Source organism: Camarhynchus parvulus, chromosome 2 (genome assembly GCF_901933205.1).
Source record: "Camarhynchus parvulus chromosome 2, STF_HiC, whole genome shotgun sequence".
NCBI classification, from domain to species: Eukaryota; Metazoa; Chordata; class Aves; order Passeriformes; family Thraupidae; genus Camarhynchus; species Camarhynchus parvulus.
Genome location: NC_044572.1, coordinates 113273137 through 113286320, shown reverse-complemented (window position 1 = coordinate 113286320; position 13184 = coordinate 113273137). Strand labels below are relative to the sequence as shown.

Below are 13184 nucleotides of genomic sequence, written 5' to 3'. Positions count from 1 at the left end.
AGCTAGGACAGAGTAAGGGAACATGTATGCATTTCACAGCCTGTTTCTGTGACAGCAGGGAACCCTATCCCTGTCCCTTGACATGACATGGAGAAATCCTGTGCTACTGTTAGCCTTCCTGGCTTGCTTGTCCTGCCGATAACATGATGATTATCTTGTGAGTTAAAGGTAAAGTTGTTTGGTGACCACATCGTTAGGACATTTCATCAGGCTGACAGGAGCTCCCAAAATGGTTTTCTGTTGGTGTAGCTCCAGGACAAAATCTTTGTGGACTTCTAGCAGATTCTGGCTTTGCTGGCTGAAACTGATCCAGTTGTTGTTTCTGGTCACCTGAATCCAAATATTGTAATCCGGGTGGCTATTCTGGATACTAACTGCCTGCCTTATCTCCCACTACAGTGTTCAGTTGTGTAGCTCTAAATTATGCATGACTGCTTTTAGTTGTTCACTAATCTGGCATCAAATCTCAGAATTCTTAGGCCTTGAGATATGCATCCCAAATTGCATTGCATGGCATCACCGTGCTCTGGAGCAGAATGCTCAACATGCCAAATGGAAAATGGGAACAAATGAAGAGCTCTATGTACTTACCTTGTTCACAAGGATGCTCTGGTAGCAACAGGGATGGTGGGGGCTCTGAGTAGTCACTCTAGTCAGGGTAAGCTATTTAGGTGTGTACTAAAAGCATTGCACAAAGCTGGTACATGAACAGAGTCAGAAATACATTTGGTGTCTGTGCTGTGCAGCTTCAGAAAGGCTCACTGGTTGCACCTTTGAAGAGGGATTTGCTTTGGTATTACCTTAAGTATTCTGCATTTTCAGTTAACCTTCCCTAAGGCTTTTGTGTTTTAGCTCATAAGGTCATTGGTACCATCATCCAGCATCACAGTTGTAGCAGTAGTGGCAAAAGCAATCATGGCTAGATGTAGCACTTCCTATTTACTGTAAAGCTACAATAATCTGTGAAGTATGTTCTTTTCAGATAGAACAGCAGTTCCTTGACTGTAGGTTGTATTGGAAGTGACTGCTTGGAAATAGGTCACTCTTTCTTACTTGTTGCCTTTCTTTGAGGGCTGGGATGAGAGGTTGAGGAAGCAGGGCAACCAGGATCATCAGCATTTCAGTTGGAATAGCTCCAATAAATAATATGGTTAAAAGAAATCCAAGGTTACAATAAAGCAGTGCTAAACCCTGTCACAGGTTTTGCCCCCAGGCAATGTTGTTTCCACAGTGTGACTCTAGGCAGGACTGGGCTTCTGCTGCAGGCTTTGCACTACTGCATGGTTGCCACCTATACACAGGATGTGGTGTTATGTAGTGGGGAGACTACCCTGTCTCTCAGTCACTTTATATCTGTCCTGCATGAGTTGTGGTTTTGTTCCAGAATTGATCTTTTCAACCATCTAGTGTAGCATCATGAGAGAAATCAGCTCCTGTGGAAAGCCTTGTCCTAGCACAGTGCTTGCAGCTTCTATAACATATTGAGATTTTTTTCAACCACCAATTTGCCCCTCTTATTTGAGCTTGTGTTAACTAGCAGGACTAGAGCAACAGTAACCCTTTTACTTGAATGATAGCTGAAACTGTTAAAAACATCTTTAGTTATGATTTGTTAGGTGACTCAAAAAGCAAAACTTTTAACACCAATCTATTTGTGCTCTGCAACCTAATTACATTGTCTAAATGGTACATGCTCGAGTATTCAGGTTCAGAAAAATCTTCTGAAATGCAAGTATAGAAAATCATGGTTTCAGGGGTCTGGGCCAGGCAGGCCTGTACCAGGCAAATCTGAAATCTGTATTTGGTTGTTAGATGCTGTAATAAAGCATAGCATTGGTGGCCAGCTGCATAGGAATGATAATTTGAGAAGAGTCAAAGAAGAACTTGTGAGGAAGTCTGGTCTTGGGCAATTGCAGTTTCTGGGAGGATCAGCAAGAAGATGTTCTGGTTCAAAAATCAAAGTGAACTTTATCAAAAAGACTTTTTAAGGAAACTAAGATTATATAAGAGGGGAGGTCCTTGCACAAGTAAATGACAGTTTAAGAGGTACCATCAAAGGGTAGAAGGCCTGTTCTCAGTTAAAGGAGGGTCCCAGTTAATTTCCAGAGATCTGTTCATGAATGGGATCAGTAAGGGGATGAGCAGTTGGGTGAGCAACTTTGCTGTGAAGAAGAGGGCTAGCTGTAGAGAGCAATGGAAGGACATTAAAGTGCTGAGGACTATGCAACAAAATGGGTGATAAGATTCAGTGTAGATAAATTATGATGATAACTAAGAAGGATAACTGGGCAGAACAATCCCTTTTATATATTGGATTAAGAGTTTGAGCTGAGTATTACCATTGAGGAATAAGATTTGGGAATTGTGATTGGTGATCCTGCGAGATCATGAACTCATTGGTCACCAAAACACAATCCAAAAATGAGAGTAAAAATGTACAGAACAAATTTTGAGAATGTCTTTACAAAAATGTATGTTCAAGTTGCTTCCAAGTGTTGTGTGTATTTCTGGAGCCTTCAAAGGTATATTAGAACTAGAAGCAGCTTAGAGGAGGTCAGTAAAGATGATGAGTTACATAGGTGGCTTCCATTAAAGAAAATTTCTGTAAATTGGAACTTTGGTCTGGGGAAGTAATTAATTGAGGGCAATGTTGTAGACATGTGCAGAGCAAGGAAGATGAATACTGACCACTGCCTTTCAAAACAAAAGCATGCACAGTTAGGAGAGAAGGCACATTCCGAGCCTTCAAAAATGAGAGGTTCTCCATGAAATCAGTGGTGGAGAGACCTGTGGGATGACTTGTTAAACATATGTTGTGGATATTATAAAAAAATATGTGGTTTCCAGGAGAATCGTGGACTATTGCTTGGAAGGGTGATGTGCTCAAAGTTGCTAAACAGAAACCACATATGGTTCAGAAAGTCTCTGACATCAAAGGAGTGGGTGGTCTGAAGAGAACCAGAGAAATATCACACGTCTGTGACCTGTCCTGTACTCTTGGCTATTACTGAAGATAGATAGAATACTGGCCTAGATGTAGCACTAATCTTGCCCTCACACCCATGCTCATTTGGAGGTGTCTTGTGGCAAAGGAAAATACTTTTCCTTAAAAATATCAAATTAGTTCCTGACCATATTAGAGTATAATCTCATGCACCTTTAGGTTGTGTGTTCATGCTTGCATGTGCATCTCCAGGATTTCCTTTGCATTTTATTATAAAAATAGTATGGAGATTAAACAGTAACCAAAGCTTGTTTTCACAAAAGCATCATTACTTCAAAAATGGGTCCAGATTATTCATGAGGAAGAGGGGTGGTGGTGGTGGTGGTGGTGATGGTGTGATTCCAAAACACACAAAAACACTTCCACAGGTTTTAAAAATTCTAACAGTAATTACACTAACAGCGTTATTTGTTATCACAGTCTCTCCGAAGTTTTAAGAAAAACATCTATGCAATGCCATGGAGATTCTTAAAAAGTCCATAAAACCACAATCATCAGATGGGTTAGCTCTAGGCAGCTCTTGTTTCCTTTAATTTAGTATATAACCAGGAATCCTTTGGAACATTTAGTAACCAAAACTGAGCTCTCAAGATTTAAAGTGGACCTAAGTAATCTGAAACATGAAAAGCCCACAAAGAGATGCTGGATGGTATTGTGATTTTTTTTTCTTTAAATTACAGACTATTAGGTCATGCTAAAATAAACATTAGTAAGTTCATGTTCTACTTTTCCAGAAACTTAAGGGGAAAAAAAAGGGCAAGCATGGTAGAATTTTTTCTTCTATATTCTGAAAAAAAAGTTATGTAATCCTCTTTCTAGTGTAGCATATTATAAGAATGAGTTACTTTCTAAAATTAAAAAGCTAGTTGTCCAAATTTCATGACTGTAGTACAGCTCTCAGAATTGCATAGAATTATGACAGTGAAAAAAACCATTAAACGTAATAGTCATATCTATATAAATACCTATTTTTCTATGATGGTTACTGTCCCACAGGAATCTAGTGGGTTTTTTCCTCCAAGTGCTTGCTTTATTAATTAATAAAAGATACGTATATTTAACAGATGTTTATTACTGAAATCCTTGCATTTACTACCCACAAGAAAAGAAATATGTTTAATGATTTTAGTGCATTTGTTTCCATTGCTAGCCAAATTTCAGACTGGTTTGAAGGGAGTGGAATTTTTTTTCCTGCTCTGGTGCCTGCAGTTTCTGTAGTTTTCTCTGTTTTGTGGATGTTTAAAAAAATCCAAAACAGCAAAGCCTTAAATAAAATCTAGTATTGATGAATCTTGCATTTTTCTGTCTTCTATATTATATTCTTTGCAGCATAATCATCATTCTGCACACAGTAGATATTAGTAATGTGCTGTCACTAACAGTAGACTACAATGGTTACCTGGTTTTAGTTTCAGTGGTTATGTTATTTCATTGTGTTCTAGATGTTAGGCTGTTTCCCTCAGGGGTGAACTCTTATGTGTTATTATCTCTAAGTCATTCTTATGTTTATATCTAAGATCGCTGGAGAGATATTTTCACTGTTTTGCCCACATCATCCCATTTTCCTGCAGCAGCTTTTGCAGGCAGTTCTCCTGCTGCATGCCTGGATTTGGGGATTTGGTTGTGTCTTCCTGCAGCCCGTGCATGCTCTCACTGCTGTCCTACCATGCTCCCTCAGCCACCCCTCAGCACTGTAGGCTAGAGCTTGAATCCTTGGAGCAGGATTTCCCTCAATTGAGCTGTGTTGCTATAAGCAGGTCCTGAAGTTCAAGATAAAATAAATACAGCCTTGTATATATATATTTTAAAACCCACGCAGCAAAACTGTCTGTTCTTTTGTGATTAGTTTGCATATGTGTGTGTGCTGCCTTTACATGAAGCACCACTGTACCACAGGGCCAGTGCCTGCATCTTTGAATGGTTCTTTGCAGTTGCCTGAAAATGCAGATGGCCAGGTGGCATCACCCACCTCTCAATGCCATCTTGTCCCACTGGGGCCTCAGTGTTGGACCCCTTTGTCTTTTCACATCTGTCTGTCAGCTTATGAAAGAAGAGGAGCTGTAAAAGTGCAGCTGATTTCCAGCTGCTCTCAGGTAGGGCACCTGCCAGCTCTCCCCTCTCACTCCTTGCCATCCAAAAGGCCCCACAGTGCCAGAGACAGGGCTCTGGGGGCCAAGATCTGTCCCTCCTGCCATTTGGCAGTGCCTTATTTTTGGACAGTTGTGCCAGGTGTCTGCACATGCTGCTTGCTGTTCAAATCTCTTCCAAATTACACAAAAAAGCAGACAGAAAACTAAATTTCACTGTGAAAGTGCAGGTGTGAGCCTCTCCTGGCCCAGTCAGACTTCATGGCCAAACTCACTTTCTGTTGTCGCACTCTAGCAATGGCCATTCTTCCTTTCTGCCCTCCAGCATCAATGCCTCAGCTTGAGTTTCCAGATGTAGAACCACCTTCATTGCCCCTTTCCCTCTCCACCCCTATTCAGCCAGGAACAGATGGGGAAGGATCAGCATCTTCCTACCAAAGCCAGGATTCTCTTTCTAAGTATGAGCAAAGGTGAGCAGGCTCCCTCAGCTGTCTCTTTTAAAAAGTGCCATGCTGTTCAAATAAATGCAGGTCAAATGGCCTGCCAAGCACAAGCAGGGATGTAGACCCCTGAATCAGTCAGAAGACTTGATTTTAATTCAACATGGAGAAAGGCACCCCTAAATAGGTTGAAGCATCGATATTTCAACATCTTTGCATGGATTTTTCTTACCTGCTTGACTGTTTCCATTGGTGGTGTCAGCTTCTCCATCTGAGATCCTCCCTTATGGAAAGTTAATTCTCTCTTAAGAAGGAGAATTCCCTCTAATTCTCTCTCTGGAAGTCATAGGTGGGAAGTTGGATCTTCTGCTGCCTGCAGCTACTCTGAGTTGAAGTGTCTGCTGCAAAAAATCGAGTGTTTTTCTATGGAGCTGGTCAGACCTCCTGCTCTCTCTCTGAGGCCTGTACAAGTGTGCAGTAGGCACGTTGGTCTTTGTTGATCCAGGAAGGGTGTCTGAGCCTTGCAGGGCAGCAGGTCCCAGCATGCTGTCCTGGAGCAGTACAGGCACTCTGCCACTTCTGCCCTCAGCCCCTTCCAGCAGCTAAATCAGCAGGAGGATTAAATCTGCTCCCCCACAAAATGGAACTGCCTGGTGAGAGGCTTGCATGTAAGCTCACAGCGCAGGGAATGCCAGAGAAGCCTACATGGTGCTCCTTCTTTTGTCACCTTAATGTGGGGTTAGATTCCTTTGTCTTCAGAAGCTCTGGCAACATTTGTGCCATTTTAAGAGCTCCAGCTGAATGGGGATGGGGTTTGTAGTTGGAGTCGTAGAGCAGTTTGGGTTGGAAGAGACTTTAAAGATTATCTAGTACCAGCCCTCATGCCATGGGTAGGGACATCTTCCACTAGACCAAGCTGCTCAAAGCTCCATCCAACCTGTCCCCTTGAACACTTCCAAGGATGGGGCATCCACAGCTTCTCTGGGAAACCTGTTCCAGTGACAGCCTCTCTACAAAGTGCTGTCTGATAGTCATTTTGGCTCTTCTGAGCCACAATGATGAGATCAGCTGTCTCTTACTGGTGATTTCACCAACTCAGCTCCCCCAGCTGTCCCAGATCGCTCCAACAGAGCAGATTTCATTTGTCAGTACTTTTTAGTCAGGTGACTGCTTGTCAGTGCTTTTTAGACTATTAGTCACCTGGTACAGAAAAGACGAAAAATCATTACTTATGCTACAGTAATGGTGGCTCTTCTGGCAAGAGAGGCACCAAAAGTCATCTATTGTCCTTTACTCTGAATGGGTGTTTACTGTTGGCAAACCTGAGAGAGGTTGGACTGGGGTATCCTGAGATTAGTTTGCTCCATTACCACCCTGAGCAGCAGCAGCTCCTTGCTTCCTTGGGCTGCATTTGTTCATCCTCTTTTCTTCCTCAACTAGGATGCCGGTTGATATTTCAGCTTTCCAAACCTCACACCACAGTTCCAGCTAGGACATCAACTCTTGCCCATGTATTGCTCTCCCATGCCCCTGCTCCCTTTCATCAACCACAGCAAACCTTGCCAGCTCAAGTCACATCAGCCCCCAAACCCCTGAGGTGGGAGCAGTGGTTTGGGAGCAGCAGGGGAGAGGGAGGTTGCCGGGGCAGCGCATGGGCAGCAGTGGTGCGGGCAATTGGGTTTGTGCCACAGTGTGAGTGAAGGGCAGAGCTGGGAGCTGCTGGCTGTGCTAGGTGGGGCAGTGGTGGCACTGCTGGGGAGTCCTTTGCCTTGTGCATAGCTGAGGTGGTTCACAGGCACAGCCTGGATGGACATTACTGACTTCAGAGGACTTGGTCCTGTCCGTGTGAGTACGTGCTCACCTGGGATGTGTGCGGACAGCACTGCTTAAAGAATCACAGTTCCGTAGGGTAAGTAACTGCTTTCCATTTTGTTTCCTTAAAGAAATATTTGAAACCCATGATGACTCTTAATGCTATTAACTCCTTACTGAGTTCTACCATTATTATGATTCTAATATTTCTAGGACCCTTCCTTTGGTTTAAAACTGATTGATTTCAGGAACTGAAGCTAGATTTGCTGTTTTATATAAAAGGCAAAATGACAAATACTGTGTTCTCAGTACTGTGTTCTCATTATTGCTCTTTTATTTTGAAAGAAAATAACCATGAAACTGTTGTTTTCCTTTACTGTGCTTGAAGCCTCTTAAGTATGAAATGCAAGTTAGGAGGAGGATTATTGGTTATATTTCTGTATTGTCTTCAATATCCTTTCAGTTGAGATATCAAATGTTTTAAAATATTTTCAAGTGTAACTATCTTATCAGATTTTTGAATAGGAACTGTGAATTTGGGGGAAAAAGTGTTACTCATTTTAATAATAAAAAGGAATAGATTATTTTATATTTTTATATTATTTATCTTCCACCGAAGGGTTTTGTAGCATTTTTTTTAGTTGAAATTGAAATATTATCTAACCTGGAATTATCAGGGTGTTTGGAGATTTAGCAAAATTAGTGCTTCACAAATTATGGAAGATCTGGTAAATTGTAAAAATTCTAAGAATTCTTACAATTAGATTAAATAATTAATACATTTAGAGAAGTTGTGTTTTGTATACCCAAGTGGGCTTCGGGCACATGCATGTGACAATGCATTTTGCAGTGTGATGCTTCTCTGCTTCATGTGGAGAATTTATTTGAACTTTGTTATTCATTAAAAATTCTTTCTACCTCATCTAGGTGAAAAGCTTAGTGACACTATGATTATAAGCCCTTAAAAGGAGAATGATACATTTTTGTCCAGTATTATGCCTCAGACATTTTCTAACACCAAAAGCTTCTGAGAAAGGTGGTCTAGAAATCAGCATTATCATGGACAACTTTTGCCTTCTGTGCATAAGGAAAAGTCTTTTATCCAATAGCATGCTTATTGTTGCAAAAAATAGGAAGTATTTTATCTTTTCACTTAATCCTGTCAAATGGAGTAACTGTTTTCATTATTCATACAAACATAGCCCCTTTGTGTGTACATTGTTGAGCTCTTTATATAATAAAGGCCCTGTAGAAACTGAGATCCCACTAATTGTAGGTGTAGCATTGCCCTCACCTGGATCCACTGCATTGTGATTTTGCTGTATTTGTAAGGTAATGAATGAATGAGAGTACCTGACTGTCCTCCTTCATTCTCCTCAGCATTTTAGCTACATCACGTGTTTATCTTGTTTATTTACTTGTTCCAGTTGCTTCATTTTCCCGATTCCATACTCCTTCCGTGTCTGTAGTGGCCTGTCCCTGAGGTCATCTCCTTTTTGCTAGAGTGACTTTAGATGTGCGGTGAGCATTGAGGACTATAAACATTTAAGAGAAAATGTTAAATGCCACTGAGAGGACTTGATAATATTTTAACAGGATTTGTTGGGGTCTTTTTTCCAAACAGGAAATAGTCTGTAAATGTGAATAGTGAAGGAGCTAAGTCCATGAGGACTTAGTCCATTACATCTATACATCTGTCTTAATATTGTCTGCCTAACAATAGTAGTACATTAGTAGAAACACTTAACAATAGTAGCACCTCAGTAGAAACATCTGGGGAATGAAAATCTTCCTTTGTGATAGTGGAAGACGTTGAGATGGGCATTGCAGGGGAATGGATGTATAAGGGTCTTGCTGGGAGAGGAGGTAAGGAGTCATCATCATTTTCTCCCTTAAACAAGGTGATTTGGGAACCCCAAAAAGTGGAGGTGAGGGTTGTGCTCATTAGTTGAAAACAGAGCTTTTTATTTGAGTACTGGAGCTGTTTCTGCCTCCTGCCTGTATGTACAAAGCCCCACATAAATGTTCCTCGGCCATCAGAGAGCTTCAGTTGGTTGTTCTGAAGCACTTCTGACATCAATAGGTGTGTAGGGACACCTGTTTGCTCACATTCACACTCAGCAACAGAGGATGCTGGGGCTGTGCAGAGCTGAACTCGGTATCAAAAGGAAGAATGATTTCTGGAATGAATGGGAAGCCAGAAAGGAAAATGTTTTGTGGGGGGAGGAAGAGGCATTACATTACTGCAGGGCTCCTGCCAAACAGCTTCAGCCTGCTGTGGGGTATGTACAGGGCTCTGCCCTTACACATCTGGAAGAATTGGACAGGATAAACCTCCCCATTACAATGAGGCACTGAACATGTTTTCTGTGTATAGCTGCATCATCCAGGAGGCCTTCTAGCAAGACAAGGAAGACCTGCTGCAAATTTACAAAAGGATGATGGCAGGGGAAAGGGAGGTACAAGGGAAATTCCAAGAAGGCCCTCTCAGTTTGCTCAGGCATACCTGGACTTGCCCTCCTTTGAGATTTACCTGTAGCATGTTCATCATTAAGAGGTTTTATTATTCTTTTAAAATTAATTTTATTTTCCTTTGCAGGTCACCTTTTAAGCTGCTATTTCCTGTATAATTAAGCAGAATGAAGGCATTAGGTTCTAGTAAAGTTGGGCCTAATCCAGAATCTTCTCTTACTCTGTCCTTTCTGAGTAAGAAACTCAAGTCTGGGCCCAGCATTTCACATGTTTTGCTGTAACATCTAAATTATTTGTGGTCTGTGGATTTTTTTTTAACTACATGAAAACTTCTTTGCTTTTGTCTAATTTTATCTCTTTATGTGTCACTGTCCAGCATAGCATTAGTTGAAATTATGTAAGTATACTGCAAATTGAAGTGCATAATTGCTACTGATAATGCAAGAATGATTCCTACAGTTTATAATTAACAGTATATAATGTTCTGTGCATGGGTTGGATCTGTCCCTTTTAACTTTTCCTTTCTGATTCTTTCCAATCCCTGGTCTTGCCACATCAGAGCCTTTATGAATGCGCTGGTTTCGCTGGAGTCTAGTCCATTGTTCCTTTTGTTTTTCAGACCAGTAAAAATGGGAAGTACTGGATTCTGGTTTCCTCCAAGAAGAGTCAGCGGAACTGGTTAAGACCAAAATCTGAGGACTTTAGTGGGCAAACATCAGGTGTGCATTGAACAGAGGCTGCTTTAATCCTCTTTAAGTATATGCTTCTTTAAAAATAGTATTATATATAAGCTTTTGTGTAATGTGTTTGTTATATTTGATACTGCATATAATCATTCATCCTGCAGTTGTGAAAGCACCAGTAAGAATGTGGATTTTAAGTGATAATATGTTGAGACACAAGCAGGCAATATTTCTCAAAATTCTTTCAGCTGGTCTTTGGAAAATTTAATATATGAGGATCAGTGTTTTTTTAAAGTTTTATCTCCATTGCTCAGTCTATATATCCACATCCAAAAAAAGGGAAAAAAAGTGGTTGTTTGCTATTCAGAGATCAATACTGACATTCTTAATTGCCTCACCTATTGAGAAGTGATATGGAGATAATAGTGCATATGTGTTTTTTAATAAAACTCTGTCATTGTCGAAGATTGGATCCACACTATATTTGTTCTAGTGATGCATTTTTAAGGACACTTAAACACAGTTCAAAGTCAGCTTAATTAGTTTTGATTGTAGAGGAACAAAAGCCAAATTGTTCATCCCTGTGAATGTTCTGACTGGTACAGCAGTTCGGTTACCTGAAATTTTGGAGAAGACAACAGCGATCTTATATTGGCCTGAATATAGGATGGTCTTCAGCCTGAAGTGTGATCTTTGCAATGAGAAAAGGAGTGAGAAGTTGTCAGATGTTAATTTGTTAAGCTTAATATGCTGTTTCATAACAAAGGCTGCTATTGACATCACATCAGATTCACCCTTCTGCATGGCCTCATATCCTGCATCTCCCCAGCCTGATGCATGTTCACTTCCTTCCCACCCACCCCAGTGTTACCAGCTCACCCCTATCCTCATGTCCTCAGATATTCCCAATGCCTATGCAGCACTCCCTGAGCCTCCCTAGCCCTAACCCCCATCCTGGTTCTGTCCACTCTCCCTCCCTGTGGTGACTCATCCTCCTTCCCTGTATCTTTCCTGCTGTCCCCACTTCTCTTGTTACTGTCTGGGCACAGACTCCACTTGCTGCTGAGCTGAAGCAGCGCCACTCTTGTGCAGCAGACTGTGGAGGCTGTTTCCTTGCCTTTTCTGCTAATCCTGCCTTCCCTGTCTCAGGCTAGGTATGGATTTGGCGGGGGGGGGCAGAGGGGCTGGATCCCTTGTACCTCATTGGGGCTGTAGGTGTGCCCTGGCCATGCAGTGAGGGCTGTGACTGCTGTGCTCTCAGCTCTGTGTGGTGGGTCTCATGCAGGTGCCTGGGTAGTATAGAAGTACCCTGTGCAAGCATACGTCAGGTTGGATTTTTCTTCTCCCCCCTGAACTTCATTTGTCAAGAGAGATTAGACTAAAACAAAATTTCATTCTGCATTCAGGCCAATATGCACTGAAGACCAGTGTGTTCATTAACAGAACAACAAATTTTATTACCAGATTCTGATTAAAGACTATATTAAAAAAAATACCTTTCAATCCACAGATATAGCACAACTTTGATGTGAATCAGACTCTCCGTTTGATTACATTGGTGGCTTCATTGAAGTCTTTGGAACTGATCTTCATTTACTTTTATCAAAGAAAATTATTGCTCTTAGGTCTCCAAACAACTGTTCCCTGTGAACTAGAATTAGTGAACTAGATTGTTGATTATGAGACAGAAAATAAAATTAAGCTGATACTTTGAAGACCTGTGCATTTTCCCACTCATGGAACTGATGTCTCCAGGCTTCATCCCACGAGTGGGAATGAGTTTGAGACAAATCTGAAATCAAGAGAGTCCTTAAAGAAATGCCTTTTCTCTCACTAGGTATCTTTAAAAGAAGTTAGTGTTTCCTTATGAAATTTAAGGGAATAAGGTGGTCTTGCAAAACTGCTAGTTTAAAGGAGGTAGTGTAGTTTAACCTGTCATTCAAGGACTTCAGGGTTGAAAGGAAGCAGATTTCCATCTTGGTGTACCAGTACTTCTCTCCTCCTCTAAAGACAAGGGAAAATGGGGAGGAGGAAGGAAAAGGCTTAGACAAAGACATACTCTGTATATACATTTCAAATGGAGGTCTCAAGTCTGAGGATTTCTTATGATGCAGACATTAAAGAGGCACTTCCCCTTCCTCTCCCTGCTTCTCCTGTCCTGCCATGCACTGAGGGAAACACAGGCTTTCCTTCCTTCTCACTTTCTTCCAGGACCATGCTGGGGCACTTGCGAGGACCGTGTAGTTTCCCCCCCAGCACACCTAGGCACTGCTCTCCACTCCTCTCTGGAGCAGTTGGCTGCCTCCATCTCTGCTGAGCCCCAGCAGGGGTGAGAGGACAGCTAAGGCCAGGGCTCCCTCCCAGCTACCCGACCTCCCTCGCTGCCAGCAGGGAAGAGCCCGGTTTGTTTTCCAGGGAGGTGGCGTTGGGCTGGAGCAGCTGCAGCCTGGTGGTGCCTGCCTGGCTCCAGCTGCCCAGCTCCACCTGTCCCAGCAGCTGCAGCCTCCCGGGCCCTGCAGCCAGGGCTGAGGCGCTGCCCGGCCACCGAGCCCTGGCCCGGCCGCTGCCCGGCCCCAGTGCCGCCCGGCCCAGCCTGGCCCGGCCACCTCCTCATGGCTGGCAGCTGCCCCGGCAGAGACCGGAGGGGACAGCAGCTGCCAGTCATGACACCGGGGCTGGGGGTGGG

General features: G+C 42.4%; 1 protein-coding gene across 6 annotated transcripts in view; it reads left to right on the top strand.

Annotated features, from left to right (window-relative positions):
- PLAG1 (PLAG1 zinc finger) overlaps positions 1 to 13184 on the top strand; it is a 52756-nt gene that overhangs the window by 30663 nt on the left and 8909 nt on the right. For 5 of the 6 annotated variants that reach the window (XM_030966734.1, XM_030966699.1, XM_030966743.1 and 2 more), the window contains exon 2: positions 10435 to 10534. The gene's annotated coding sequence lies outside the window, so the exon portion shown is untranslated. Of the gene's footprint in view, positions 1 to 7326; positions 7441 to 10434; positions 10535 to 13184 lie in introns of all 6 variants that reach the window. The other variant, XM_030966716.1, reaches the window with a different exon arrangement.